The sequence below is a fragment of the Giraffa tippelskirchi genome, chromosome 2, assembly GCF_054371585.1.
Source record: "Giraffa tippelskirchi isolate mGirTip1 chromosome 2, T2T-mGirTip1v1.2.pri, whole genome shotgun sequence".
In the NCBI taxonomy this organism is placed as follows: domain Eukaryota; kingdom Metazoa; phylum Chordata; class Mammalia; order Artiodactyla; family Giraffidae; genus Giraffa; species Giraffa tippelskirchi.
Window position 1 is genome coordinate 128,340,773 of NC_137276.1, and position 27,601 is coordinate 128,368,373.

General features: G+C 35.8%; 1 protein-coding gene and 1 long non-coding RNA gene across 3 annotated transcripts in view; both read left to right on the forward strand.

Moving 5' to 3' along the window:
- The window catches only part of RSRC1 (arginine and serine rich coiled-coil 1), a 427,216-nt gene that overhangs the window by 282,805 nt on the left and 116,810 nt on the right, over positions 1–27,601 (forward strand). The window lies entirely within an intron of this gene.
- LOC145538506 (uncharacterized) lies at positions 694–6,844 on the forward strand. Its single transcript, XR_014076955.1, has 2 exons — positions 694–1,365; positions 4,396–6,844. It is a non-coding gene; the product is annotated as an uncharacterized LOC145538506 (long non-coding RNA).

Sequence of the window (27,601 nt, forward strand, 5' to 3'; positions counted from 1 at the left end):
GGTCACTCTGGGACCAGTAAGGGAATAGGTGTCAGCATAGGAAATCTGCATGTGCCCAGGCCTAATCCACAGCCAGGAAGAAGCAAGAAAAATAAGAAGAGTGGCACTTTGGCTTAAATAAAAGATATTTTGCAGGTAAAATGAGTCAAAATGAAGCTTTGACATTTCAAAGATACTAGTTTTAGATAGTTTTAGCAGATCACTGAAGACAAATCCATAGAATTATAAACAAGATGTGAATTAGGAATCATTTATAATATGAAGTATACTTAGAAATAAGCCTTACACGCCAGAATTCTGAAAGAAGTGCTGCTTTCTGATTTGCTCATATAGAGAACCTTGAAGTTTCCTTAGTAAAGTAATATCTACTAATTCTTTTAACTGAAGCAAACAATACTGTGAAAGGTTCCCTTAGGTTGAAGATGGCAAAAAGCTGCATGGAGAGTAACTAAGCTCACCTTCTAGAATAAAAACTAATTAAAATGTACTCTGAATACCTATATACCGTATTCTACAAATTTATATATAGTGGGTCTGATATCAGTCATTGCTTCTATTCACTATTTAAAAAGAAAAACCTTTACAGCTGCAATTAAAAGGAAAATTTTGGTCCAGCTGGATCTTATTCTATATACTCTGAGCAGTTATTTATTAGAATTCAGTCGGTTCAGTCATGTCCGACTCTGTGACCCCATGGACTGCAGCATGCCAGGCCTCCCTGTCCATCGCCAACTGCTGGAGTTTACTCAAACTTATGTCCATTGAGTTGATGATGCCATCCAGCCATCTCATCCTCTGTCGTCCCCTTCTCCTCCCGCCTTCAATCTTTCCCAGCATCAGGGTCTTTTCCAATGAGTCAGTTCTTCGCATCAGGTGGCCAAAGTATTGGAGCTTCAGCTTCAGCATCAGTCCTACCAATGAATATTCAGGACTGATCTCCTTTAGGATTGACTGGTTTAATCTCCTTGCAGTCCAAGGGACTTGCAAGAGTCTTCTCCAACACCACAGTTCAAAAGCATCAATTCTTTGGAACTCAGCCTTCTTTATAGTCCATCTCTCACATCCATACATGACTACTGGAAAAACCATAGCTTTGACTAGACGGACCTTTGTCAGCAAAGTAACATCTCTGCTTTTTAATATGCTGTCTAGGTTGGTCATAGCTTTTCGTCTAAGGAGCAAGAGTTAACCATTATGTTTTACTATGGGTACCATGACTCTTTGTGAAGCACTATTAAGCTTATCAACAGAAGTAGAAATTAGAAGCACTAACTTCTTATTACTTTATTCCTAATATTATGAGTTCTTTGTCCATTTAGTTAGTGAAAATGTTAGTTACTCAGTCGTATCCGACTCTTTGCAACAGTGTGGACTATAGCCCACCAGGCTCCTCTGCCCATGGAATTCTACAGGCAAGAATACTGGAATGGGTGGCCATTCCCATCTCCAGGGGATCTTCCTGACCCAGCGATTGAACCCAAGTCTCCTGCATTGCAGGCAAATTTTTTACCATCTGAGCTACCATCCATGTCCATATAAAATACTTAATTTTATGCTACGGTAATAGTTTAAAATATTTAATATTTTACCCAAGTCTGACATGGAAATGCCAATTCTACATTATAAACAATTAATAGAAATGCTAATTGTAAAACTGCATCTTGGGGGAGAGGGTGATTTTTTTCTTGTTTTTAAGTTCAAGTTTTTTTATTTCTGTGAGTCAGGGAAATAAGCATCTGACACTTGTTCATTCTAAGGGAAAGAACATTCCTTTCAATGAGTGGTCTCCAGTGAGCTATTGGAATTGCCAGATGTCTGAGACATATTCACACTGTAATATTTTCAGGTTTGTGTCTTAAGTAGTAAGCACTGCTTTGCTCTGACATCAACCCTAACTAAATATTATGGTATTGTAGGACAAGTTTATAGAATATGTATCTCCAGCAAAGAACTGACAATTCTCTTAGCTGCACACGTGCAATAGTAACAAACATGAAGCCAAAAACTCCTTCTGGCAAACCCGCAGTGCAAGGTATGACTAGGATGGGAAAATTGAGTTTAGGATATCTGCTGCTGCTGCTGCTAAGTTGCTTAAGTCGTGGCCGACTGTGTGCGACCCCATAGACGGCAGCCCACCAGGCTCCCCCGTCCCCAGGATTCTCCAGGCAAGAACACTGGAGTGGGTTGCTATTTCCTTCTCCAGTGCATGAAAGTGAAAAGTGAAAGTGAAATCCCTCAGTCGTGTCCGACTCTTCGTGACCCCATGGACTGCAGCCTACCAGGCTCCTCCGTCCATGGGGTTTTCCAGGCAAGAGTACTGGAGCGGGTGCCATCGCCTTCTCTGTTAGGATAGCAGAAGGACACAAGAGCATGAGAGTAGAAACCTACACTTTGTGCTGTAGTTTTCATGTACGTTATTGCTGCAAACTTATTTCAGAGCTCAAAGAAAATAACAGCAACAATAGCCAAAATTTAGTGTGTACTTTCTATACACTAGGCATCATACTGAGCACTTTACTTGGATTAATGCATGTAATTTACACACTCATCTCATAGAAGAGGTACTATTATTAACCCTATCTTATTGTGGTTTATAAAGGTCAAACCTTTAGCAAGTGGTAATGGTAGATCAGTGGTACTCATGCTTTTACCCACAACAGTGTACCAGCTCTGTACTCATTATATTATTTTGTCTATTCCCAACTTCTAATCTTTATAGTTCTAATATGCCTAACTCAGAATTGATTTGCTAGTTTACATAAAATAGTGAGAAATATCCACAACTGAATCAATTCTTTTCATTTGTTAAAAATCACACTAGAACTTGATTATACTTTGTTTTATAATGTTTAGACTAATCAATATAAGTAACCCAATTTAGAAAATAGTAGAATTTGGAAAGAGAAAAACGATGGAATTTTTTAACTTGACTTCTAGCTATAACATAGAATGTATACTATCTATGTGAAATAGTGACATTATTAGCTTGAGTCTCAATTTCATCTTCAAGTTATACTGTTTTGTATATAGATTGTATGTGTGTGTTTGTACATACATACATACAGAGATGGAAAAATTATTGTACCTAGATTCAGTGAGTAATTTTACCAGTGCATTAGCAATGCCTATCACAATTTAAATAACCTAGCATTCTATTTCTAGAAAATATTTTATAGAAATATTAACATGTCTCAAAGATGTGTATAGAAGGATGTTTGTCACAGCACTGTATTAATATGTTATCGTGGAAAATTGGAGACAACTTTAAAGTCCAATAATAATGGAAAGAGTAATTGCTTCACTAGTAATTATTAGTGTGATCTAGTCACATAGTCTTTCTTCCAGTCCTTCAAATGCAGTACTTTTTCAAAGCCTTTGAACTTGGCTCGTATCTCTTCCCTCTTCCTATCTTACTTCTCTCTCTCTGGTCTTTCCATGTCTGACTTATATAAAGGACCTCATCTTAAATGTCACTACCTGTGATGTGGAATCGATCAGAAGGGGATAGAAAAATTAGGTTAAGTTGATACTTAGAAACTGGTGAAGAATTTTAGAGAAAGTGGGAAGCTTAGAATGATCAGAGGTTCAGCGATGGGATGAGGCTCATGATACAGTACAGTTGAGGTGGGATGGATACTGAGAGTAGGTGAAGCTCATGAATGTGGTTTGTTTATAATAAGGTTGGGTAGTTATGAACTGGAGATGGGGTGGAGGAGCAGAGAATATTAGGCATTCAGTGAGGCTGTCTAGTGGAAATGAGAGAAACAGAGGTGGAGTTGATACGAGATGGGCAGTATGAGGGAGTATTCAGCTCTCAGGGCAATATATATCCACAGGATGCATTAAAACTTAAGGAGGGTGTGAGACTCTTCTGTGGGTAGTGAGCCATAGATGATATGATAGTGAAAGAAAGTTCTCACTTCCTCAGAGAAGCCTTCCCTCTGCTATAGTCTATAGTAGCTCTCCCACCATTGCTCATACAACCTAATCATTTTATTATTGTAAAGGTTGGGATCCTGATTTGTCATTGGGAGGAGTCTGTGATAGTCTTCACTGAAAATATTAATTTTCAGGATGAGTCAGTAGTATGATTCTATTTAAAAATAAAATATTACATATATTAACCTATTGTATACATATTAAATATATTTGAATTACATATATCATAATGAACTCAGAAAAGGGTCAAAGTGTTTACCATGTCTCAGGCACTTCTAGAATCTGTCCATGTGTTGTGTCATTTAACCCTTACTGCCATTTTATGGGGCTTCCCAGTACCTGCCTGCCAATGCAGGTAGACAAGAGACTTAGGTTCAATCCCTGGGTTGGGAAGATCCCCTGGAGGAGGGCACGGCAACCCACTCCAGTATCTTGCCTGGAGAATCTCATGGACAGAGGCGCCTGGTGGGCTACAGTCCATGGTAAATATTAGTATTATTCCCATTTCAAAGAAGGGAGAACTGAGGCATAGAGGTGCTAGGTTAGTTGCCTGAGGTCACAGAGCTGGTAAGGGACCTAGAGCTAGGATGACAATGTGTAGCTATTTGCATTTACATTTAAATTAATTAGAAGAGTATGAAATTAAAAATTCAGTTTCTCATTCACACTAGCCAGATTTCAAGTACGTGATAAACACATGTGGCTAGAAGCTGTCTTATCTGGGCAGCACAGGTATGTAGTACATTTTCATCAGTGCAGAAAATTGTGGTAAACATCTGGCTCTAGAGTCTGTTCTTACCTGCTGTGTAACATTGCCTCCTCTCAAGTCAAGCTATGGACCAGTTACTGTATTGTGAAATGGGAGTAAGAAGGGTAGAAACTTTCAGATTTTACTTTGTAGATTTCTGTATTGTTTATTTTTCTCCATTAGACAAGTACTGTTTTTGGAATTTAAAAAAATCAGTAAAATAGTCTGCCTTCAGAAATGGAATAATAAGGTACAGAGAAAACATTGATAAAGCATATCTTAACTAAATGATGGAATCCCAAAGAGATGGTCTATCAGACTTGCCAGCAAATAGTAGAATTTACCTTCATAAAAGTGTGCCATAAAATCATATAATTAGCAAAGATATCTCATGATTTCTCTCATTATAGTTCCAGAGGAAGGCGATATCATTAGATAAAGAACCTTTTGCTTGTTTCTACAAGCATTCTGGTACCCTTCCCACTGGTAGTGAAATCTGTTTTTCCAGGCTGGTACCATAAATCAGCTTCACTCACCATTTCTGTCTGCCTTTGCTTCTTCCTTCCTTCATTTATTTACTTATGACTTACTATGGAAAAAAAAGAAAGTCAGGGTGAAAATTATATTGTATGAGAACTAAGAGAAAGTAGCTAAGTAATTGCATTTCTGAGTATTCTCTTTTACTTCTTAAACTTAAGGATTGATAATTTGTGCTACTTTAAGATCAGTATCAGTAACTGCTTTTTCTGTTAGCAACTAAGTCATTTTATAAACTTATCTGAGTGTATAGATTCCAGAAGCATTTCTGAATCACTTTATATTTTCCATCAAGTAATATACTTTATGTGTAAGATGTGACATAGAAGATGTTTAATGATTATATATAATAAAAAGATGTATGGAACTGTTAGAGGAAAACATAGGCAGAACACTCGATGACATAAATCAAAGCAAGATCCTCTATGACCCACCTCCTAGAGTAATGGAAATAAAAATCAAAGTAAATAAGTGGGACCTGATTAAACTTAAAAGCTTTTGCACAGCAAAGGAAACTATAAGCAAGGTGAAAAGACAACCTTGGAATGAGAGAAAATAATAGCAAATGAAACAACTGACAAAGGATTAATTTCCAAAATATACAAGCAGCTCATACAACTCAATACCAGAAAAACAAACAACCCAATCAAAAAGTGGGAAAAGGACCTAAAAAGACATTTCTACAAAGAAGACATACAGATGGCTAACAAACACATGAAAAGATGCTCAACATCACTCATTATTAGAGAAATGCAAATCAAAACCACAATGAGATATCACCTCAAAGCAGTCAGAATGGCCATCATCAAAAAGTCTACAAACAATAAATGCTGGAGAGGGTGTGGAGAAAAGGGAATACTCTTGCTCTGTTGGTGGGAATGTAAATTGATACAGCCAATATGGAAGAGGGTATGGAGATTCCTTAGAAAACTAGAAATAAAACCACCATATGACCCAGCAATCCCACTTCTAGGCATATACCCTGAGGAAACCAGGGTTGAAAAAGACGCATGTATCCCATTGTTCATTGCAGCACTATTTACAATAGCTAGAACATGGAAGCAACCTAGATGCCTGTCGACACATGAATGGATAAAGAAGTTGAGGTACATATACACAATGGAATATTACTCAGCCATAAAAAGGAACACGTTTGAGTCAGTTCTGATGAGGTGGATGAACCTAGAACCTATTGTACAGAATGAAGTGAGTCAGAAAGAGAAAGAAATATCGTATACTAACACATATATACAGAATCTAGAAGAATGGTACTGAAGAAATTATTTACAGGGCAGCAGTGGGGAAACAGACATAAAAAATAGACTTAGGGACATGGGGAGAGGGGAGGAGAGAGTGAGATGTATGGAAAGAGTAACATGGAAACTTATGTTACCATATGTAAAATAGATAGCCAACCAGAATTTGCTGTATGGCTCAGGAAACTCAAACAGGAGCTCTGTATCAACCTAGAGGGGTGGGATGGGAAGGTAGATGGGAGGGAAGTTCGAAAGGGAGGGAATATATGTATACCTATGGCTGATTCATGTTGATGTTTGACAGAAAACAACAAAATTCTGTAAAGCAATTATCTTTCAATAAAAAAATAACTTTAAAAAAAAAGATGTATAGAGATCCACTAAAAACTATTTGACAAGGTCCAGTTGACAGAAGCAAATCATCTTGAATTTCAGTTCAGGTAGGATCATGACTTAATTGCCAATTTAATGAGCATTTTTGAACTTACTATATGTGTAGATAATATGACAGGTGCTGAGTATATGTAAATAAACAGTTCACATTCCCTGTCTGTACTAAGTGTAACAGTGGAATTTTATACAAAATGCAGAGGAAAAGGAATAGTAGGAATAGTCTAGGAAAAATGGAGGAGTTGATTTGAGAGCTGGCCTTTGAGAGCTGAAAAGAATTCCTCAGCAGCCATATTTGGGTTAGTGGAACCTACCTTGAGTATTAATAACTGTGGGTAGACCTTAATTGTTTCTAAGCCTCCTTCAATCACTTGATATATGATGTCCTTAAAGTTTGGCTGCTCAATGTCCTCCCCAGTCAGAAAACATCTTACTGAGAGCTTTTTCTCTCTCTGCTACTCTGCTGACATTTGATTTATTGAAAGCAAATATCAATGGCTATTAAAACACTAATCCTTCATTAAGCTACTTTTTTGTAAACTTTGTATATCCATATTTATAACTGACCGTGATCTGAAAAGGAAGTATAAGTACAGTACAGGTGATATTCAAAAATTTAAAGAAGTAAATCTTTAACGGTTTTCTTTTATGTTCATTGTTTAATGAACATTTCTTTAATGTTCATTGTTTACATAATTGTTAAAGCTGACAGGTGAATAACTTTAGAAGTTATATTGTGTACTTCCTAAATTTAAAATGTTTTAGTAAAATATTTTCTGTGTAATTGGAACTTCCCTGGTGGCTCAGACAGAAAGAATCTGCCTCCGTTGCAGGAGTCCCAGGTTCAATCTCTGGAAAAGGACATGACAATCCACTCCACTGTTCTTGCCTGGAGAATTCCATGGATGGAGGAGCCTGACAGAATACAGTCCATGGGATCACAAAGAGTTGAACACAACTGAGCAACTAACACTTTCATTTCTTTTCCATATAATTAACCCAAAGCTCCCAAAATCAGAAAATTAGCAAGGATTATGATCTTATTTCTGTAAATCATCAAAGGATTAACAAGTTAAATGATAGAAGTAGAAATATTTATGCTTCTTATTGCCTGTTCTTTCAGTATACAAATTTGTTAATTTTGTATATTAATGAACACTAATATAAGCTGTGTTGTAACAGCAGTTTCTTTTTAAATTAAAATAATATAAGTTAAATAAAGAACATTTGCCCTTTGCTTATTATCCTCATACTTCTATCAAAGGTACATGCTGTCAGGACCAATTAGTTATCATTTATGCTTTTTTTGATTATTCTCATTGGCTAGATCTAGACTTGCCTTTAAGCTATGTGTATGTTTTTTGACATTTTCTTCAAAGACGCAAGCTAGAACTAAATGATAAAATGAGTTGTGCCTTCTTGCAGATACGTTTACAGTATTGAGCTGTTTGTAGGTGATTTTGCTGGGCTATAACAAAATAAAGCCTAAAGCATCATATTAACTGTGCTGTTTGTATGGGTGCTAATACACTTTGAATGAAACCCTCAATTACTAAGCATTTTTGAGTCCTGACAAGACAGTCCCATGACATTAATGGTATCTTTATAACCTTTTTAACTTCTTGTTTCTCTGACAGAGCACTACAATAACAGCAATGGGTTTGCCCTTGGCAAGCAAAACTCATTTTGAGAGGATAATAGGTATTTACTATTTAGATAGCTGGCAATAAAATTTCTCTGAATGAGATTTTCCTGAGAAACTATAAACTGATTAAATTACTTTCTTTTAATGGACTAGAAAAGTGTGTAATAATAGTTTGTTGAAGCTTTGCATCCAGTGTCTTGCTTCCTTTTTTAGAGACATAGAAGCAAGTCTGGTTTAGGTGAATTATAGGGGTTGCTAGAAATTATTCTTGATGATGCAGTTTATTCTCAATTTTTTCCTGTAAGTTAAGGAAAATTGTGGGTACTTTTGTGAAGAAAGATGTGCCCAATAATATATCAGTTTACTTCAAACTTTATTTTACTCAGAAGTAAAATTTAGCAGTTGTTTAATGCCTTAAAAATTCTGTTTTTAGGAAATATACCCCAACAAGGAAGTAAGTTTAGAAAACCACCTTGTTTTTCTGGTTGATATTTTTGCTTGACTATTTAAAATAAATTAAAATCAGTAAATTATTTTATCTATTGCTTAAAGGCTGAATTGAAGTTTTTACTAGTATTGCTTATTAATATATGTGTTTATATTTTTATGAGAAATTTAGTAAGAGATTTTTTTAATGATTATTAGTATGAACCTTATAAAATCTAATATACCAATGCATGATATGAATTATAAGAAAGAAATTTACATTAGTTTTAATAGAAAAGGAATAGTAAAATATATTTCATTATTATAGAACTTGATTAAGGAGTGTCTCAAAATTCTACTTAATGTGAATTTTGTCAATAAATGTCAACTAAGAAAAATAATTTACGTTTCTTGATTTAAAATGTGAAATCTTACATAAAATATATTTGGTAACTTGTACTCTATAAACATTTCTCTTTAAAGACAAATCCGTTATGGTCCTTGGGGGTGACAGCTTGCAGAATATCTTTCAAGGCCATGAATTTTGCACTGAAGTGCATCAAATTCAGTATTTTTATTGGCAGTCAGAATTTCATATTTGTCACTATAATAAAATTGTGATTTAAATGGGACCTTGAATGTCCTGTCCTTATGTGAAGTACTTTGAATTTGAATATCACACAGATCCTAACTTAGAGCACATTCATTTTCTCTTAAGCCTTTGGCACTGACACATCCATCCCTGGCATTGTTTTTCATTCCAGCGAATCTGTGCTGTTGGCACCAATAGGTACAAGGAACACTAGTCATGATAGTAAAGAAATGAAGAGAGAAACAATGATATTTGTCTTCCCCCTTGAATGATCTAATCAAGGTCACTACTACATGCTATGAACTACTTCATACTTTAGCTTTTACCCGGTTAACTGTTTTATCATTGTGCTTTTTTCCTCCCTAACTTCTCAGGATTATAATAAATAAACGTTAGTGAAATAATGGTTCATCTAGTAAATTTATTAAATTTTGTTTTCAGCTTACCTGGGCAAAAGTTTTTAGAGAAAATTGAGATCACCTTAAAATGGAAACTTATCCTCTTTAATACACAGTTTTACCTTAATTCTGATAATCCTGAAGTTATTGGTAAATGTTATTAACTAAAGTATAGTAAGGATGTAATGAAATGTGTTTGTGTTTTAGTCATTTATTTTTAATAAGAAATAAATATAGGTTCACTACAGTTTTACAGTTCAACTTGCTGTCACTCAAGTTGGGTAATGAATATACTTTAAAAATATAAAGTTTTTTTCAATATTTTAATGGTAACATATAGCACAGATTTTGTGCTGTTGTAATAGTTTTTGTGGAGTAAAGAAGTCGTTAAAGATATCACTGTGATTATTACTATTTTATAAATGATTAAACAAGTATGAAAAAATATAAATGAATGTTTTCTGCGTAAAATCTATCAACTTAAAGTTTATTCTATTTTTAAAAAAATAGAGAGCAAAAAAAAAAATAGAGAGCAGATTTTTTGTAGAGATAAACTGCTATATGTACCTATCAATTTTTATGAGAATAGTGAATCTTTAGGTCTTTATTATTATTAAAACTAGGAACTCAGAGGGTTCCTTGTCTGGGGGAACTTCCATCTTCTAGTGTGAATCAGTGCAGTTACCATAATGTTTTGTCTTTCAACAAAATGCACACAAATATGAATTTTAATTCAATGTTATGCTGTGTTAATAAAGTATATCTACATATGGTTTTACATTAATCTTTATGGTCTCCCAAACCCTCCACCCCCATACCACTGTTGGTACCTGTGTTAATTTGCTTAATTTTATGAAATGGTAAACATTTAACACCTGAAATTCTTTTTAGTATATAATACAGGACTTGACAACAGAATACAATGTCATAGAACTGTTTACAGGTGTAGAATATTATTTTTGGCAATTTCTCTCTTAAACAGTTCTTACATTGAATTTTTCTTTCTTTTGAAGAGATTTTCAATTTTAACATGAGGGAACTGGTGTCATGCGTAAGGCTTTTACATGGAAACAAAGTAGCAGATTGAAGTGGTTTCAGGGCTTTAATCCCTTGGTAAATTAGCCAGCAGGCTAGCCTTTTCATAGACATGCTAAACAACAGGTTGATGCCATTTGGGCATTAGCAAAGAGAACCACCTGAGGGAATAGTGAGTGAATAAGAAGAAATGTAGAATGGGAAGAAGGCATGGCTATTAGCTTTTCTTGGGTCCAGTGGCTGAAGTAATACCCATAAATGAGTCATTGTAGCTGATAGTTTCAGTTTCTCTTTATATGTTCTTAAATTTACATTATTCTCAAAATTCTCAAATGTACTTTAAAGATGACATTATGTTTTATTATTATATAATGCTGAAGTTGTACATGAAAACTTAAGTGCCAGTAAATTTATATTTACATGTTATACATTTATACTTTCTCTTTTTTGAAAAGGGATGAGGCTTTCAGATTTGTTCATAGATTGTTTTTTTAAATCAAGTAGAAGACAACATTTTGAAATGTGAATGTGTAGAATTAAAAGGATTTTAAATATTTCAATAAGCTTGCCTATTTGGAAACTATAAACAAATGTTTATAAGCTATTATAAAGATATTTTCTTAAAACGTTTTCACAATTTTCCAAACTAAACTGAGAGAAATGAACTATTTGTCATATTGCCTTATCTGTTAGACAATGTATTTAAATAATACCATAAATAAAGAATAGTGACCAGCACAGTTAACAACATTTATTAGGAAAAATTATTTAAACTTTAACCAAGGAATGTAACTTCATATAAATGGAAAAGAACTACCTAATCTCAGGAAGAACAAATTATAAATTATTTATTTTACACATTATTTAAAATTCTTAAGCTAATTGGTACCTTGGTATTGGTAAATATTAGAATAATATACCATGAAGAAAATTGATGAAGGAGTAAAATCATTAAAATAACCTGGTACCCTATGAGGCCCTTTCTCTAGGCTTTTAATTTTTCATTTAGAAGGGGGGATTTTAAGGATCAATATGAAGATCTGTTGATAATATTATATTTAATTAGAGTAATCAAAAACCATGCTCAGAGCATGACACCTGCCAGGGAGAACTTCAAAAAGATAGTAAGCAGCATGCGTTAGAGTCGTCTCTTTTGCTTGTCCATGAGCACTAATCTAGCAGAAGTCCCAAATGGGGCAGCTAGTCAGCTATTTTATTGACTTTGATCTGGTTTGGGGGGCAGTTTATTTTCCCATAATGCCATTGATCAATGATTTCCTTTCAGCAGTGATGTAATTAAAGGGCTTTAGTCGGCTTCTGCTGTGTTGCCTTGAAATTTATTATTCTGGAGATTTAAAGAAGATCGATAGGGTGCAGTGGCCCAATGTTTAGACCCGAGTAGGAGGACCCTACTGAGAGTATAAGGCATGCAGAAAACAAGGCTTCAGGACACAAACAAGATGTTTACCTGGGACCCTGAGCTGACCTATTCACAACAGATCCTGTATAACCAGTAGCATTTTAGTACCTATTTTTATCACAGCCTCAAAACTCCTTTGTCCTCTTTGTTATTGATTTTTAGAGTTTATTTTAAAGCAATTGAAATCAAATATTCCTGTTGTCAAAGGAAAAATTAAAATTTAAACATATTTGCCAGAAATGCAAAATTCAAATGCCTTCATCATGAAATGGAAATAAAACATGATTTACAGGAATTAATAGATGTCTTCCAATACTCACTAAGATCTATTTAAATAGAATGCCGTTAATTTCCTTTATTTTATAACTAAACACAAATAGTTTATTTTTGTATGTATTGAAATTTATGTATAATGAACAGTGTTTGTTAAGTGATCAAAATATCACATTTGGGTAATGAACTCATGGGACATGACCTAGCACTAAGTAGAAATTAATAATTGCCTTACAGCTTACATTATTTGGTAGTTCAGTAAAATCAGCTCAGAGATTCCTTATAATATGTAAACCATACTTCCTGGGCCTCTTATAATTGTGTTTTAATGAAATCAGAATAAGTTAAAAATTAAGGAATCAGGTTTAATTTCCCCAAATGATTTTCTGTATTACTTTGTGAAGAAGATTGCTGTTAAAATTTTTTTTCACCGAATACATTTGAAAATTATACACACTTCTATTGGAAAATCTCAATGAACATTAGCATATTTTAGATTTTAAGAAATCCCAAAGTAGCCCTCTTTAACTTTGCTTAACATGACAGCTTTCAGTCTGACTTGCCCTGTGTCATAGATTTCATGGAGGACTTCCCTGGTGGCTCAGACGGTAAAACGTCTGCCTACAATGCGAGAGACCTGGGTTCAATCCCTGGGTCGGGAAGATCTCCTGGAGAAGGAAATGGCAACCCACTCCAGTTTTCTTGCCTGGAAAATCCCATGAACAGAGAAGCCTGGTAGGCTGCAGTCCATGGGGTCACAAAGGGTCAGACACGACTGAGTGACTTCACTCCACTCACAGTTTGAAAAATTCAAGAAACAGTGAAAACAATCCTGACAGGACAAGAGACAGATGTCCTGAATTCTAATCCTGGCTTTGCCTTTCATTGTCCATATGACTTTCACCAGTTAATAATCACTCTGTGTCTCAGCTTTCTTATCTGTGAAATGAGATTGTGTCTAGAGATTAGGGTTGTCAGGAGAGGATCCACAACATCCTGAGGAGCATTTTCAAAATGGACATTCCACCAGACCCTCTCTCCTTCTGCTGAGTTTGCCTTTAGATGCTTTGATCTACTGGTTAATTGTGCCAGTATTAAAACTTACTTTCTCAACCCTGCAATTTATTTATTGAACTGTTGCTTTTAGGGACTTTCAGTAATCAAAGACATGTTGAAAATATCACAGTTATACTTAGAAATCAACGAGTAAACATAAGCACAATTTATTGCTTTGCTAAATTTAGCCAATGGCGGAAGACTGAGCCTCTTGATGAAAGTAACAAGCCATCTAGCCAGAAAGCAGTAGTGGTAATGCAGATACAGTGTTATTTGCTATCTTGATAAACATTAACTAATTTATAAACATTATTAAGACCATATAACATAGTTAAGTAATCAGTTCAGTTCAGTTGCTCAATTGTGTCTGACTCTTTGTGACCCCATGGACTGCAGCATGCCAGGCTTCCCTGTCCATCACCAACTCCCGGAGCTTACTCAAACTCATGTCCATTGAGTTGGTGATGCCATCCAACCATCTCATCCTCTGTCGTCCCCTTCTCCTCCCACCTACAATCTTTCCTATCATCAGGGTCTTTTCCAGTGAGTTAGTTCTTCGCATCAGGTGGCCAAAGTACTGGAGTTTCAGCTTTAACGTCAGTCCTTCCAATGAACACCCAGGACTAATTTCCTTTAGGATTGACTGATTGGGTCTCCTTGCAGTCCAAGGGACTCTCAAGAGTCTTCTCCAACACCAGAGTTCAAAAGCATCAATTCTTTGGCACTCAGCTTTCTTTATAGTCCAACTCTCACATCCATATATGACTACTGGAAAAACCATAGCTTTGACTAGATGGACCTTTGTTAGCAAAGTAGTCTCTGCTTTTTAATATGCTGTCTAGGTTGGTCATAGCTTTTCTTCCAAGGAGCAAGTGTCTTTTAATTTCATGGCTGCAGTTAAGGAATAAGCAGAAGCAAATAACCGTAGCAGAAAAAAAGTGAGTAAGTTAGAGATTTTATGTACATTTTAATCGCTGTTGGTCATTTACAGTGAATTCTTGTAAATCTTATAAGAATTAAGATTTCTTGGCATCTTTTAGGAGCACCAATGACTTAGTAAACAATGGTGCCCTTGAATTCAGTATATGCAAGGTAAAAAGAGTGGGGGGATATGGAGAATTATAATCCCTGCCTCCTGGAGCTTAGAGGCCAGGAGAAAGTACTGTCTTACAATGCAGGAGAAATGAAGTGGCAGATACAGATATCCATTAAACTTCTAGATGCATGGTTGAAGATGGAGGGACATAATGTTTCATTTCTTTCATGATTTATTTGTTTTATTTTCCTGTATAGCACTCATTACTCTCTAACATATTTTATGCTTGATTAGTGGCTTAGCATCAAGCTTCCCAACTAGAAAGTAAGCTTTGCAAGGGCAGGAATCTTGCTTATTTGTTTCAAGAACATATCCCCCACCCTGTAAAAGTAACTAGCACGTGGAGCATACATGCTAAGTCACTTCTGTTGTGTCCGCCTCTTTGAGACTCTGTGGACTGTAGTCTGCCATAGGTGCTCATTAAAGTTGGTAGGCTTTTCAGAACTGTTGACTGTATGCCCAGAGTACTGTGATCTGAACAGTGCTTTAGGTAACAAACAGTAGAACCACAGGAGTAATAAAAATTAAAAGAGGGTAAATGAAAAATATCTTTTTTTTTAATTTACTGATATATAGGTTATGAAAATAACCAAGTTTGGGTAAGGTAAAACCATTTAGATAATATCATTATACAAGGTGAAGGAAGCATAGTGATAAGGCACAGGGCTGAGAAAGGATAAATTTTGATACTGTTTGACTATTATGTAAAAGTATGAATTTTACATGTTTAGTATTTAGAAAATAATTAGTATTTTCTATGTGTGATCACTGTACTTCAGCATTTCACTATCTTTTACACTTGCAGTTTATCAAGAAGCCAGGGTTGTTAACCACATAATTGTCCTCTAACTTCCCTGATGACTCAGATGGTAAAGAAACTGCCTGGAATGCAGGAGACCCAGGTTCCATCCCTGGGTTGGGAAGATCCCCTGGAGAAGCAAATGGCTACCCACGCCAGTGTTCCTGCCTGGAAAATCCCATGGACAGAAGAGCCTGGAGAGCTACAATTAACAGGGTCACAAAGAGTCGGACATGACTGAGTGACTAACACTTTAATTGTCCTTTATGCCACTCATTCCTATTGTTGAGTAAACTCCTTCTAAATCTAAATCCTAAGTATTCATCATGGAATGTGCTTACTTGTTTTCCATCTATATTTTCATATTAAGTGATCTAATCCATTCTCAGGAATTCAGATAGCATCCATGTGTAACAATTTCTAAATTCCAGTACTCTCTTCAGAACTTCAGACTTACATAGCTAATTGCCTGTCCTCTCCACTTACCTGTCAAACAGGAAAGTCCTGGATTTTTCCTGCTTACACCCTCATCCCTGCTCCTCTTTCACTGTCCCTTCATTACATCTTTCCAGTTGCTCAAAATAGCAATTTGGCACTTCCATTCTCTTAGCATGGTCTGTAGCCACCTAAGATACATTTAAATCTTTCTACTGATCTCATTTCTACTGCCTTTACTCTGGGCAAGTCATCAAAATTTCTTGCCTTGACCACTGCAATAGCCTTCTATCTTATGTGTCCACAATCTTGCCCCCTATAATCCATTCCATAGTTCCCAAAATGAGCTTAAACTATGAATCGGAACCTGCCATTCCTCTGCAGGAGAAAACACAAAACCCTTGGTGGCTGCCATTTGCTGCTGGGATGAAATTTCAGAATTCTTGGTATGGCGCCAGGTGCTTTCAGGTTTGCCCATGTCTACTTCTCCAGCCTCATCTTAGACTGTTCTTTACTAAACTCCATACTGGCCTGCTTTTTGTTCCTTGGTTTGCATATTATTCCACCTGCCTGAAATAGATACCTCCAGCTCTCACCCAAATTAATTTAGGCTTGTTATTAAAGTTTCAGTTTAAGTTTTATATCTCAGTGAAGCCTTGACACCTGTTCACTAGATAGCATCAGTGTCTCTTTGAAATTTTGTGAACTTTTCCTTCATAGCAATCAATCAGTTTTTAACTAAATATGATGTTCACAATTATTTGTTTGATCTTTGTCAGACCTTTAGAGAGTCAGACTGTGTGTCTCTTTTGTATACTGTGTCAACAGTTAGCATAGTTCCTGTCATATAGTAGGTACTCAGTAAGATTCTCCGTTGTTGTTGTTGTTTTTTAAATAATTGATCTCTTTTGGATTTTTAGCTTTTCAGCATTTCACAATTCTCTTTGACCTTTTAAAGTGTGAAATACAGAGAAAAGTATATAAATGTACATATCACTGAATTGTGAAACACAATACCACCTGTGTTATACCACCCAAAACAAGAAACAGCACTTCACTAGTACTTTGGAAACCTCAGTTTTCTTTTTCCTATCATAACTCCCACATTACCCTCTATTATAGTAATCACTCTCCTGCTTTTATTAATAATTTTACCACATAAATATATTATACTAAGCACTATAGTTAAATTTTCCCAGTTTTGAACTGGAATCATATGCTATATATTCTCCTGGGTCTTTTGTTTTCTCAACATTGTTCTTAAGATTCATCTGTTTGCTTGTAGCTATACTATGTTGATTCTGTGCTGTGTCATATTTCATTGTATGAACATACTACAGTTTTTTTTAACCCTTTTTGCTATTGATGGACTTTTATTGCACTAATACAAACAAGGCTGTTCTGAACATTCTTGTAAAAGTTTATATTCTCACTCGCGTGTACATGAAATTCTCTAAACTCCACAACTAACAGTAGAATTGCTGTCTCATAGGGTATGTGTGATTTCAAATTTATGAGGCAATGTAAAGCTTTTCCAAGGTGGTTATATGAGTTTCTTTTCTCAACAATAGCATATAAGAGTTCTATTGTTCTAGCTTCTCACTATTACTTAATATTGTCAGACATTTTTATTTTAGCCAGACTTAAGTCATTTTATTTTTAATTTCCATTTCTCCTGTTACCAGAAAGCTTTAGTAGTTTTTCACTGGTTTGTTAGGCACATAAATTTCTTAATTTATAAAGTGCCTTCTTGAGTGTTTAGTGCATTTTCCTACTGTTATGTTCTTCCTTATTTTTTTTGCTATTGGCTTGAAGGAATTCTTGATAGATTCTGGATATGAGTTGTTTATAAATAATTATGAATGACTGAATGTGGCTCTTTCCAGCCCACCTACTACTTCTTCCTCATCCTCTGGAGTTATAGGGTATATATTGAAGATATAGAGCGATATCCATGTTCATTCTACTTTCAGTTGTGAAGCTTTTTTTGGTATCTTTATGATCTGCCATTTTTGTTCTAGAGATAATTCAAGATGATGGTTAAATTTTAAAAGATCTCTTTTTATGGTTTATATTAATAGGAAAATACAAAACTTGATTTCCAACTTCCCTAAAGAGTTACATAGAAGTTTTCTTTCTGAAATGTGCAAAATGGGGAAGGAGGAAGGGATGAGAATCATAATATACATAATTGAAATGATTTTGAATTTATCTGAAGATTCTTGATCCTATTCATGTAACTGTGATGAACCATCTCTACTAGAACCATAAAATGTAAGTGAGTCAAATTATTGTTTCAGAGCCACTGATTTTGGTGACTTCCCTGGTGGCTCTGATGGTAAAGAATCTGCCTGCAATGCAGGAGACCCAAGTTCAATCTCTGGATTGGGAAGATCCTCTGGAGAAGGGAATAGCTACCTACTCTAGTATTCTTGGGGTTTTTTGTTTTGTTTTGTTTTTTTAATTGGAAGCTAATTACTTTACAATATTGTGGTGGTTTTTGCCAGACATTGACATGAATCAGCCACGGGTGTACATGTGTCCCCTATCCCGAATCCGCCTCCCATCTCCCTCCCCATCCCACCCCTCTGGGTTGTCCCAGTGCACCAGCTTTGAGTGCCCTATTTCATGCATCAAACTTGGACTGGTAATCTGTTTCACACATGGTAATATACATGTTTCAATGTTATTCTCTCAAATCATCCCACCCTTGCCTTCTCCCACAGAGTCCAAAAGTCTGTTCTTTACATCTGTGTCTCTTTTGCTGTCTCGCGTATAGGGTCGTGATTACCATCTTTCTAAATTCCATATATATGCTGCTGCTGCTGCTGCTAAGTCGCTTGAGTCGTGTCCAACTCTGTGCAACCCCATAGACGGCAGCCCATCAGGGTCTGCCGTCCCTGGGATTCTCCAGGCAAGAATACTGCAGTGGGTTGCCGTTTCCTTCTCCAGTGCATGAAAGGGAAAAGTGAAAGTGAAGTCGCTCAGTCGTCCTATTGTTAGCGACCCCATGGACTGTAGCCTACCAGGCTCCTCCGTCCATGGGATTTTCCAGGCAAGAGTACCGGAGTGGGATGCCATTGCCTTCTCCGCCATATATATGCATTAATATACAAATATAATATATTGGTGTTTTTCTTTCTGACTTACTTCACTCTGTATAATAGGCTCCAGTTTCATCTACCTCATTAGAGGTGGACGCATTGTTTTTAATAGCTGAGTAATATTCCATTGTGTATATGTACCACAACTTTCTTATCCATTCATCTACCGATGGACATCTAGGTTGCTTCCATGTCCTAGCTATTGTAAACAGTGCTACAGTGAACGCTGGGGTACACGTGGCTCTCTCAATTCTGGTTTCCTCAGTGTGTATGCCCAGCAGTGGAATTGCTGGGTCGTATGGCAGTTCTATTTTCAGTTTTTTAAGGAATCTCCACACTGTTCTCCATAGTGGCTGTACTAGTTTCCATTCCCACCAACAGTGTAAGAGGGTTCCCTTTTCTCCACACCATCTCCTTTATTGTTTGTAGACTTTTTGATAGCATCATCTGACCAGGGTGAGATAGTACCTCATTGTGGTTTTGATTTGCATTTCTCTGATAATGAGTAATGTTGAGCATCTTTTCATGTGTTTGTTAGCCATCTGTATGTCTTCTTTGGAGAAATGTCTGTTTAGTTCTTTCACCCATTTTTTAATTGGGTCATTTATTTTTCTGGTATTGAGCTGCATGAGCTGGTTATATATCTTTGAGATTAATTCTTTGTCAGTTGCTTCATTTGCTATTATTTTCTCCCATTCTGAACGTTGGCTTTTCACCTTGCTTATAGATTCCTTCATTGTGCAAAAGCTTTTAAGTTTAACTGGGTCCCATTTGTTTATTTTTGCTTTTATTTCCATTACCAAGGGAGGTGGGTCATGGAGGATCCTGCTGTGATTTATGTTAGAGACTGTTTTGCCTATGTTTTCCTCTAGGAGTTTGATAGTTTCTGGTCTTAGGTTTAGATCATTAATCCATTTTAAGTTTATTTTTGTGTATGGTGTTAGAAAGTGTTCTAGTTTCATTCTTTTACAGGTGGTTGACCAGTTTTCCTAGCACCACTTGTTAAAGAGATTCTTGTCTCCATTGTATGTTTTTGCTTCCTTTGTCAGAGATAAGGTGTCCACAGGTGCGTGGATTTATCTCTGGGCTTTCTATTTTGTTCTATTGATCTGTATTTCTGTCTTTGTGCCAGAACCATACAGTCTTGATGACTGTAGCTTTGTAGTATAGTTTTAAGTCAGGCAGGTTGATTCCTCCAGTCCCATTCTTCTTCCTCAAGATTGCTTTGGCTATTCGAGGTTTTTTTGTGTTTCCATACAAATTGTGAAATTATTTGTTCTAGTTCTCTGAAAAATACCATTGATAGCTTCATAGGAATCACATTGAATCTGTAGATTGCTTTGAGTAGTATACTCATTTTCACTATATTGATTCTTCCAATCCATGAACATGGTATATTTCTCCATCTGTTTGTGTCATCTTTGATTTCTTTGATTAGTGTTTTATAGTTTTCTATATTTAGGTCTTTTGTTTCTTTAGGTAGATTTATTCCTAAGTATTTTATTCTTTTCATTGCAGTGGTGAATGGGATTGTTTCCTTAATTTCTCTTTCTGTTTTCTCATTGCTAGTGTATAGGAATGCAAGGGATTTCTTTATATTAATTTTATATCCTGCAACTTTACTATATTCATTGATTAGCTCTAGTGATTTTCTAGTGGTGTCTTTAGGATTTTCTATGTGGAGGATCCTATCATCTGCAAACAGAGTTTTACTTCTTTTTTTCCAATCTGGATTCCTTTTATTTCTTTTTCTTCTCTGATTGCTGGGGCTAAAACTTCCAAAACAATGTTGAATAGTAGCAGTAAAAGTGGGTACCCTTTTCTTGTTCCTGACTTTAGGGGTAATGCTTTAATTTTTTTCGCCATTGCCACTCTAGTATTCTTGCCTGGGCAATTCTATGGACAGAGTGACTGGCAGGCTATAGTTCTTGGGGTCAAAAAGCATCGGACATGACTGAGTGTCTAACACTTTTCTTGCCTAGATTTTACTGATTTTTTAAGAATCACTTCAAATGTCACCTTTTGTTGGAAGTCTTAGTTACCCTCCACCAATGTGAGTAAGTTCTGTATTTCCTTTGCAGATCTGTATTGTAGAACTTAACTACTACACTGTTATGAAAATGGATTTTCTTGTCTACATCCTGTTCTTGTTTCTTTAGAGCTTTCATAGGTCATCTCTCAATTGTAACCACCCAGGAAGTCATAAAATAAGTGTTCTTTAAAAAGAAAATCTAATGGGATAGGGAGGCCTTATCCCCCTTGGCACTCCAATAAATCATCCTCTTAAAGGGTTAAGTTAAAATTTTAGTACTCTCCATTACTGAACTGGAAGATTAATTACATAGAAACATCCTAACAGTTCACTTTTACAGTTAATTTGCAGCTTTTACAGTTAATTCTCTCTAATTTTCCTTTTAAGTTATCCTTATAAATTTTATTTGATCATACAAAAAAAAAGCAGATTGCAAATTTTGAGTGTTATCAGTTTCTTACAACCACATCCTTTCTCCAGAAGGTATTGACTTAGACGGGATAAAGTGAAATTTTGTTCCAAGTTTAACCCTTCAGCAACCCTTGCTATATACAAATAAATCATCTGTAATTACATTCAATAGCAGTTTTGTTAGGCATCATTCATGATTTCATTGTTAGTTGAAAGTATCCTCCATAGTCCCTGTATTTGCTTCTAGACAAATAATCAGTCTTTTTCATTGTATTTTCTTAAAGACAGTGTGAGGCAGGAAAGCAGGGATGACATTATGACTGTCTCTCTTATTATCATCTCTTTTCTTTTGATTTTTACCTCTGTGACCTACTTCCTGTTTCCAAAGAGGTATGATTTGAGAAATAGTCAAGTTTTATTTTATTGTTGTTTTTGTTGAAATGATCCAGCTTGGAAGAGTCTTCTGTATATTTTAAAATTGTTTTCATAGAGTATGAAGAATGCTTTTTCAGCCATGTTCACTGCTCCTTTTTGCCTTTTACAGAATGTGCTGGGTTTGATATGGGGCTCTGGAATCAGACTCCCTCTGTCAGTTTTGGCTCTGTCATTTACTAGCTAACTGAGTGACTTTGGGTGATTAGTGAAGTTTTCATGCCTCAGATTCCTAACTGGTAAGAAATGGGGTATTAATGTTGAGCATTAAATAACTTTATATATGTAAAGCTTAGAATGATTGCTAGTACATGGTAACTCAGTAAATACAGACTTTTGTTTATTATTATTGTTGTTGTTATCAGTGTTATGTGAGTTGATTGAACCAGAACTCACTATGGAAAGTGAAAGTTTTTTTCAACAAAAACAATTGGTTATTTATTATCTCATACAGTTAGAACAATTTTATATCTTTGCTGCTTCAACAAGATGGAGAGCTTAACAAGACTAATACTTTGTATTATATTAAAACAAATTATAATTAGTCCAATGATTTTCAAATGTGTAATGTTCACAGTTAATGATCGTGGATGTTTGAAGCATGAGTTTGGGCTGATATATAGCAAAGATAACTGACATACAAGGGTAAACTCTTCCTCTCTTCAAAGTAACATTTTTAAGGAAATAAATATTATTGGAATTATTTCCCAGGAAATTTGACCATGGAAGTCACTTGGTATTTTTGGCATAGGAATAAACTCTTTTTTTTTTTTTAATAAATTTATTTATTTTAGTTGGGGACTAATTACTTTACAATATTGTAATAGTTTTTGCCATACATTGACATGAATTAGCCATGGGTTTACATGTTTTCCCCTTCCTGGACCCCCCACCCACCTCCCTCCCCATCCCCTCCCTCTGGGTCATCCCATTGCCCCGGCCCTGAGCCCTTGTCTCATGCATCGAACATGGAATGGTGTTCTGTTTCACATTGGATAATATACATGTTTCAATGCTATTCTCCCAGAACGTCCCACCCTCACCTTCTCCCTCAGAGTCCATAAAATTGTTCTATGCATCTGTGTCTCTTATTCTGTCTCGCATATAGGGTTATCGTTACCATCTTTCAAATTCCATATATATGCATTAGTATACTGTATTGTTGTTTTTCTTTCTGGCTTACTTCACTCTGTATAATGGGCTCCAGTTTCATCCATCTCAGTAGAACCGATTCAAATGTATTTTTTTTAATGGCTGAGTAATATTCCATTGTGTATATGTACCACAGCTTCCTTATCCATTCGTCTGCTGATGGACATCTAGGTTGCTTCCATGTCCTGGCTATTGTAAACAGTGCTGCGATGAACATTGGGGTACACGCGTCTCTTTCAATTCTGGTTTCCTCGGTGTATATGCCCAGCAGTGGGATTGCTGGGTCATATGGCAGTTCTATTCCCAGTTTTTTAAGGAATCTCCACACTGTTCTCCATAGTGGCTGTACTAGTTTGCATTCCCACCAACAATGTAAGAGGGTTCCCTTTTCTCCACACCCTCTCCAGCATTTATTGCTTGTAGACTTTTGGATAGCAGCCATTCTGACTGGTGTGAAATGATACCTCATTGTGGTTTTGATTTGCATTTCTCTAATAATGAGTGATGTTGAGCATCTTTTCATGTGTTTGTTAGCCATCTGTATGTCTTCTTTGGAGAAATGTCTGTTTAGTTCTTTGGCCCATTTTTTGATTGGGTCGTTTATTTTTCTGGAATTCAGCTGCAGGAGTTGCTTGTATATTTTTGAGATTAATTGTTTGTCTGTTGCTTCGTTTGCTATTATTTTCTCCCATTCTGAAGGCTGTCTTTTCACCTTGCTTATAGTTTCCTTTGTTGTGCAAAAGCTTTTAAGTTTAATTAGGTCCCATTTGTTTATTTTTGCTTTTATTTCCAATATTCTGGGAGGTGGGTCATGGAGGATCCTGCTGTGATTTATGTCGGAGAGTGTTTTGCCTATGTTTTCCTCTAGGAGTTTTATAGTTTCTGGTCCTACGTTTAGATCTTTAATCCATTTTGAGTTTATTTTTGTGTACGGTGTTAGGAAGTGTTCTAGTTTCATTCTTTTACAAGTGGTTGACCAGTTTTCCCAGCACCACTTGTTAAAGAGATTGTCTTTTCTCCATTGTATATTCTTGCCTCCTTTGTCGAAGATAAGATGTCCATAGGTGCGTGGGTTTATCTCTGGGCTTTCTATTTTGTTCCATTGATCTATATTTCTATCTTTGTGCCAGTACCATACTGTCTTGATGACTGTGGCTTTGTAGTAGAGCCTGAAGTCAGGCAGGTTGATTCCTCCAGTTCCATTCTTCTTCCTCAAGATTGCTTTGGCTATTCGAGGTTTCTTATATTTCCATACAAATTGTGAGAGGATTTGTTCTAGTTCTGTGAAAAATACCATAGGTAGCTTGATAGGGATTGCATTGAATCTATAGATTGCTTTGGGTAGTATACGCATTTTCACTATATTAATTCTTCCAATCCATGAACACGGTATATTTCTCCATCTGTTTGTGTCCTCTTTGATTTCTTTCATCAGTGTTTTATAGTTTTCTATATATAAGTCTTTTGTTTCTTTAGGTAGATATATTCCTAAGTATTTTATTCTTTTTGTTGCAATGGTGAATGGTATTGTTTCCTTAATTTCTCTTTCTGTTTTCTCATTCTTGGAGTATAGGAATGCAAGGGATTTCTGTGTGTTAATTTTATATCCTGCAACTTTACTATATTCATTGATCAACTCGAGTAATTTTCTAGTAGAGTCTTTAGGGTTTTCTATGTAGAGGATCATGTCATCTGCAAACAGTGAGAGTTTTACTTGTTCTTTTCCTATCTGTATTCCTTTTATTTCTTTTTCAGCTCTGATTGCTGTGGCCAAAACTTCCAAAACTATGTTGAATAGTAGTGGTGAAAGTGGGCATCCTTGCCTTGTTCCTGACTTTAGGGGAAATGCTTTCAGTTTTTCACCATTGAGGATAATGTTTGCTGTGGGTTTGTCATATATAGCTTTTATTATGTTGAGATATGTTCCTTCTATTTCTACTTTCTGGAGTGTTTTTATCATAAATGGATGCTGAATTTTGTCAAAGGCTTTTTCTGCATCTATTGAGATAACCATATGGTTTTTTTCTTTCAATTTGTTAATGTGGTGTATTACATTGATTGATTTGCGGATGTTAAAAAAACCTACTGAGATGGATGAAACTGGAGCCCATTATACAGAGTGAAGTAAGCCAGAAAGAAAAACAACAATACAGTATACTAATGCATATATATGGAATCTGAAAGATGGTAACGATAACCCTATATGCGGGACAGAATGAGAGACACAGATGCATGGAACAATTTTATGGACTCTGAGGGAGAAGGTGAGGGTGGGACGTTCTGGGAGAATGGCATTGAGACATGTGTATTGTCATATGTGAAACAGAGCACCATTCCATGTTCGATGCATGTGACAAGGGCTCGGGGCCGGGGCAGTGGGATGATCCAGAGGGATGGGAGGGGGAGGGAGGTGGGTGGGGGGTTCGGGAAGGGGAACACATGTAAACCCATGGCTGATTCTTGTCAATGTATGGCAAAAACTATTACAATATTGTAAAGTAATTAGCCCCCAAGTAAAATAAATAAATTTATAAAAAAAAAAAAAAAAAAAAAAAAAAAAACCTTGCATTCCTGGGATAAAGCCCACTTGGTCATGATGTATGATCTTTTTAATATGATGTTGGATTCTGTTTGCTAGAATTTTATTAAGGATTTTTGCATCTATGTTCATCAGTGATATTGGCCTGTAGTTTTCCTTTTTTGTGACATCTTTGGTTTTGGAATTAGGGTGATGGTGGCCTCATAGAATGAGTTTGGAAGTTTACCATCTTCTGCAATTTTCTGGAAGAGTTTGAGTAGGATAGGTGTTAGCTCTTCTCTAAATTTTTGGTAGAATTCCGCTGTGAAGCCGTCTGGTCCTGGGCTTTTGTTTGCTGAAAGATTTCTGATTACAGTTTCGATTTCCGTGCTTGTGATGAGTCTGTTAAGATCTTCTATTTCTTCCTGGTTCAGTTTTGGAAAGTTATACTTTTCTAAGAATTTGTCCATTTCTTCCAAGTTGTCCATTTCATTGGCATATAGCTGTTGGTAGTAGTCTCTTATGATCCTTTGTATTTCTGTGGAGTCTGTTGTGATCTCTCCATTTTCATTTCTAATTTTGTTGATCTGATTCTTCTCCCTTTGTTTCTTGATGAGTCTGGCTAATGGCTTGTCAATTTTGTTTATCTTCTCGAAAAACCAGCTTTTAGTTTTGTTGATTTTTGCTATGGTCTCTTTTGTTTCTTTTGCATTTATTTCTGCCCTAATTTTTAAGATTTCTTTCCTTCTACTGACCCTGGCGTTCTTCATTTCTTCCTTCTCTAGTTGCTTTAGGTGTAGAGTTAGTTGATTTATTTGATTTTTTTCTTGTTTCTTGAGGTACGCCTGTATTGCTATGAACCTTCCCCTTAGTATTGCTTTTACAGTGTCCCATAGGTTTTGGGTTGTTGTGTTTTCATTTTCATTCGTTTCTATGCATAATTTGATTTCTTTTTTGATTTCTTCTGTGATTTGTTGGTTATTCAGAAGCGTGTTGTTTAGCCTCCATATGTTGGAATTTTTAATAGTTTTTTTCCTGTAGTTGAGGTCTAATCTTACTGCATTGTGGTCAGAGAAGATGGCTGGGATGATTTCAATTTTTTGGAATTTACCAAGGCTAGATTTATGGCCCAGGATGTGATCTATCCTGGAGAAAGTTCCATGTGCACTTGAGAAAAAGGTAAAATTGATTGTTTTGGGGTGGAAAGTCCTGTAAATATCAATTAAATCTAATTTGTCTATTGTATCATTTAAAGTTTGTGTTTCCTTGTTAATTTTCTGTTTAGTTGATCTATCCATATGTGTGAGTGGAGTATTAAAGTCTCCCACTATTATTGTGTTATTGTTAATTTCCCCTTTCATATTTGTTAGTATTTGCCTTATATATTGTGGTGCTCCTATGTTGGGTGCATATATATTTATGATTGTTACGTCTTCTTCTTGGATTGATCCTTTGATCTTTATGTAGTGTCCTTCTTTGTCCCTTTTCACATCCTTTATTTTAAAGTCTATTTTATCTGAAATGAGTATTGCGACTCCTGCTTTCTTTTGGTCTCCGTTTGCATGAAATATGTTTTTCCATCCCTTCACTTTCAGCCTGTGTGTGTCCCTAGTTTTGAGGTGGGTCTCTTGTAGACAGCATATATAGGGGTCTTGTTTTTGTATCCATTCAGTAAGCCTTTGTCTTTTGGTTGGAGCATTCAACCCATTTACATTTAAGGTAATTATTGATAAGTATGATCCCGTTGCCATTTACTTTGTTGTTTTGAGTTCGTGTTGAAACATCCTTTCTGTGTTTCCTGTTTAGAGAAGATCCTTTAGCATTTGTTGGAGAGCTGGTTTTGTAGTGCTGAATTCCCTCAGCTCTTGCTTGTCTGTAAAGCTTTTGAATTCTCCTTCATATCTGAA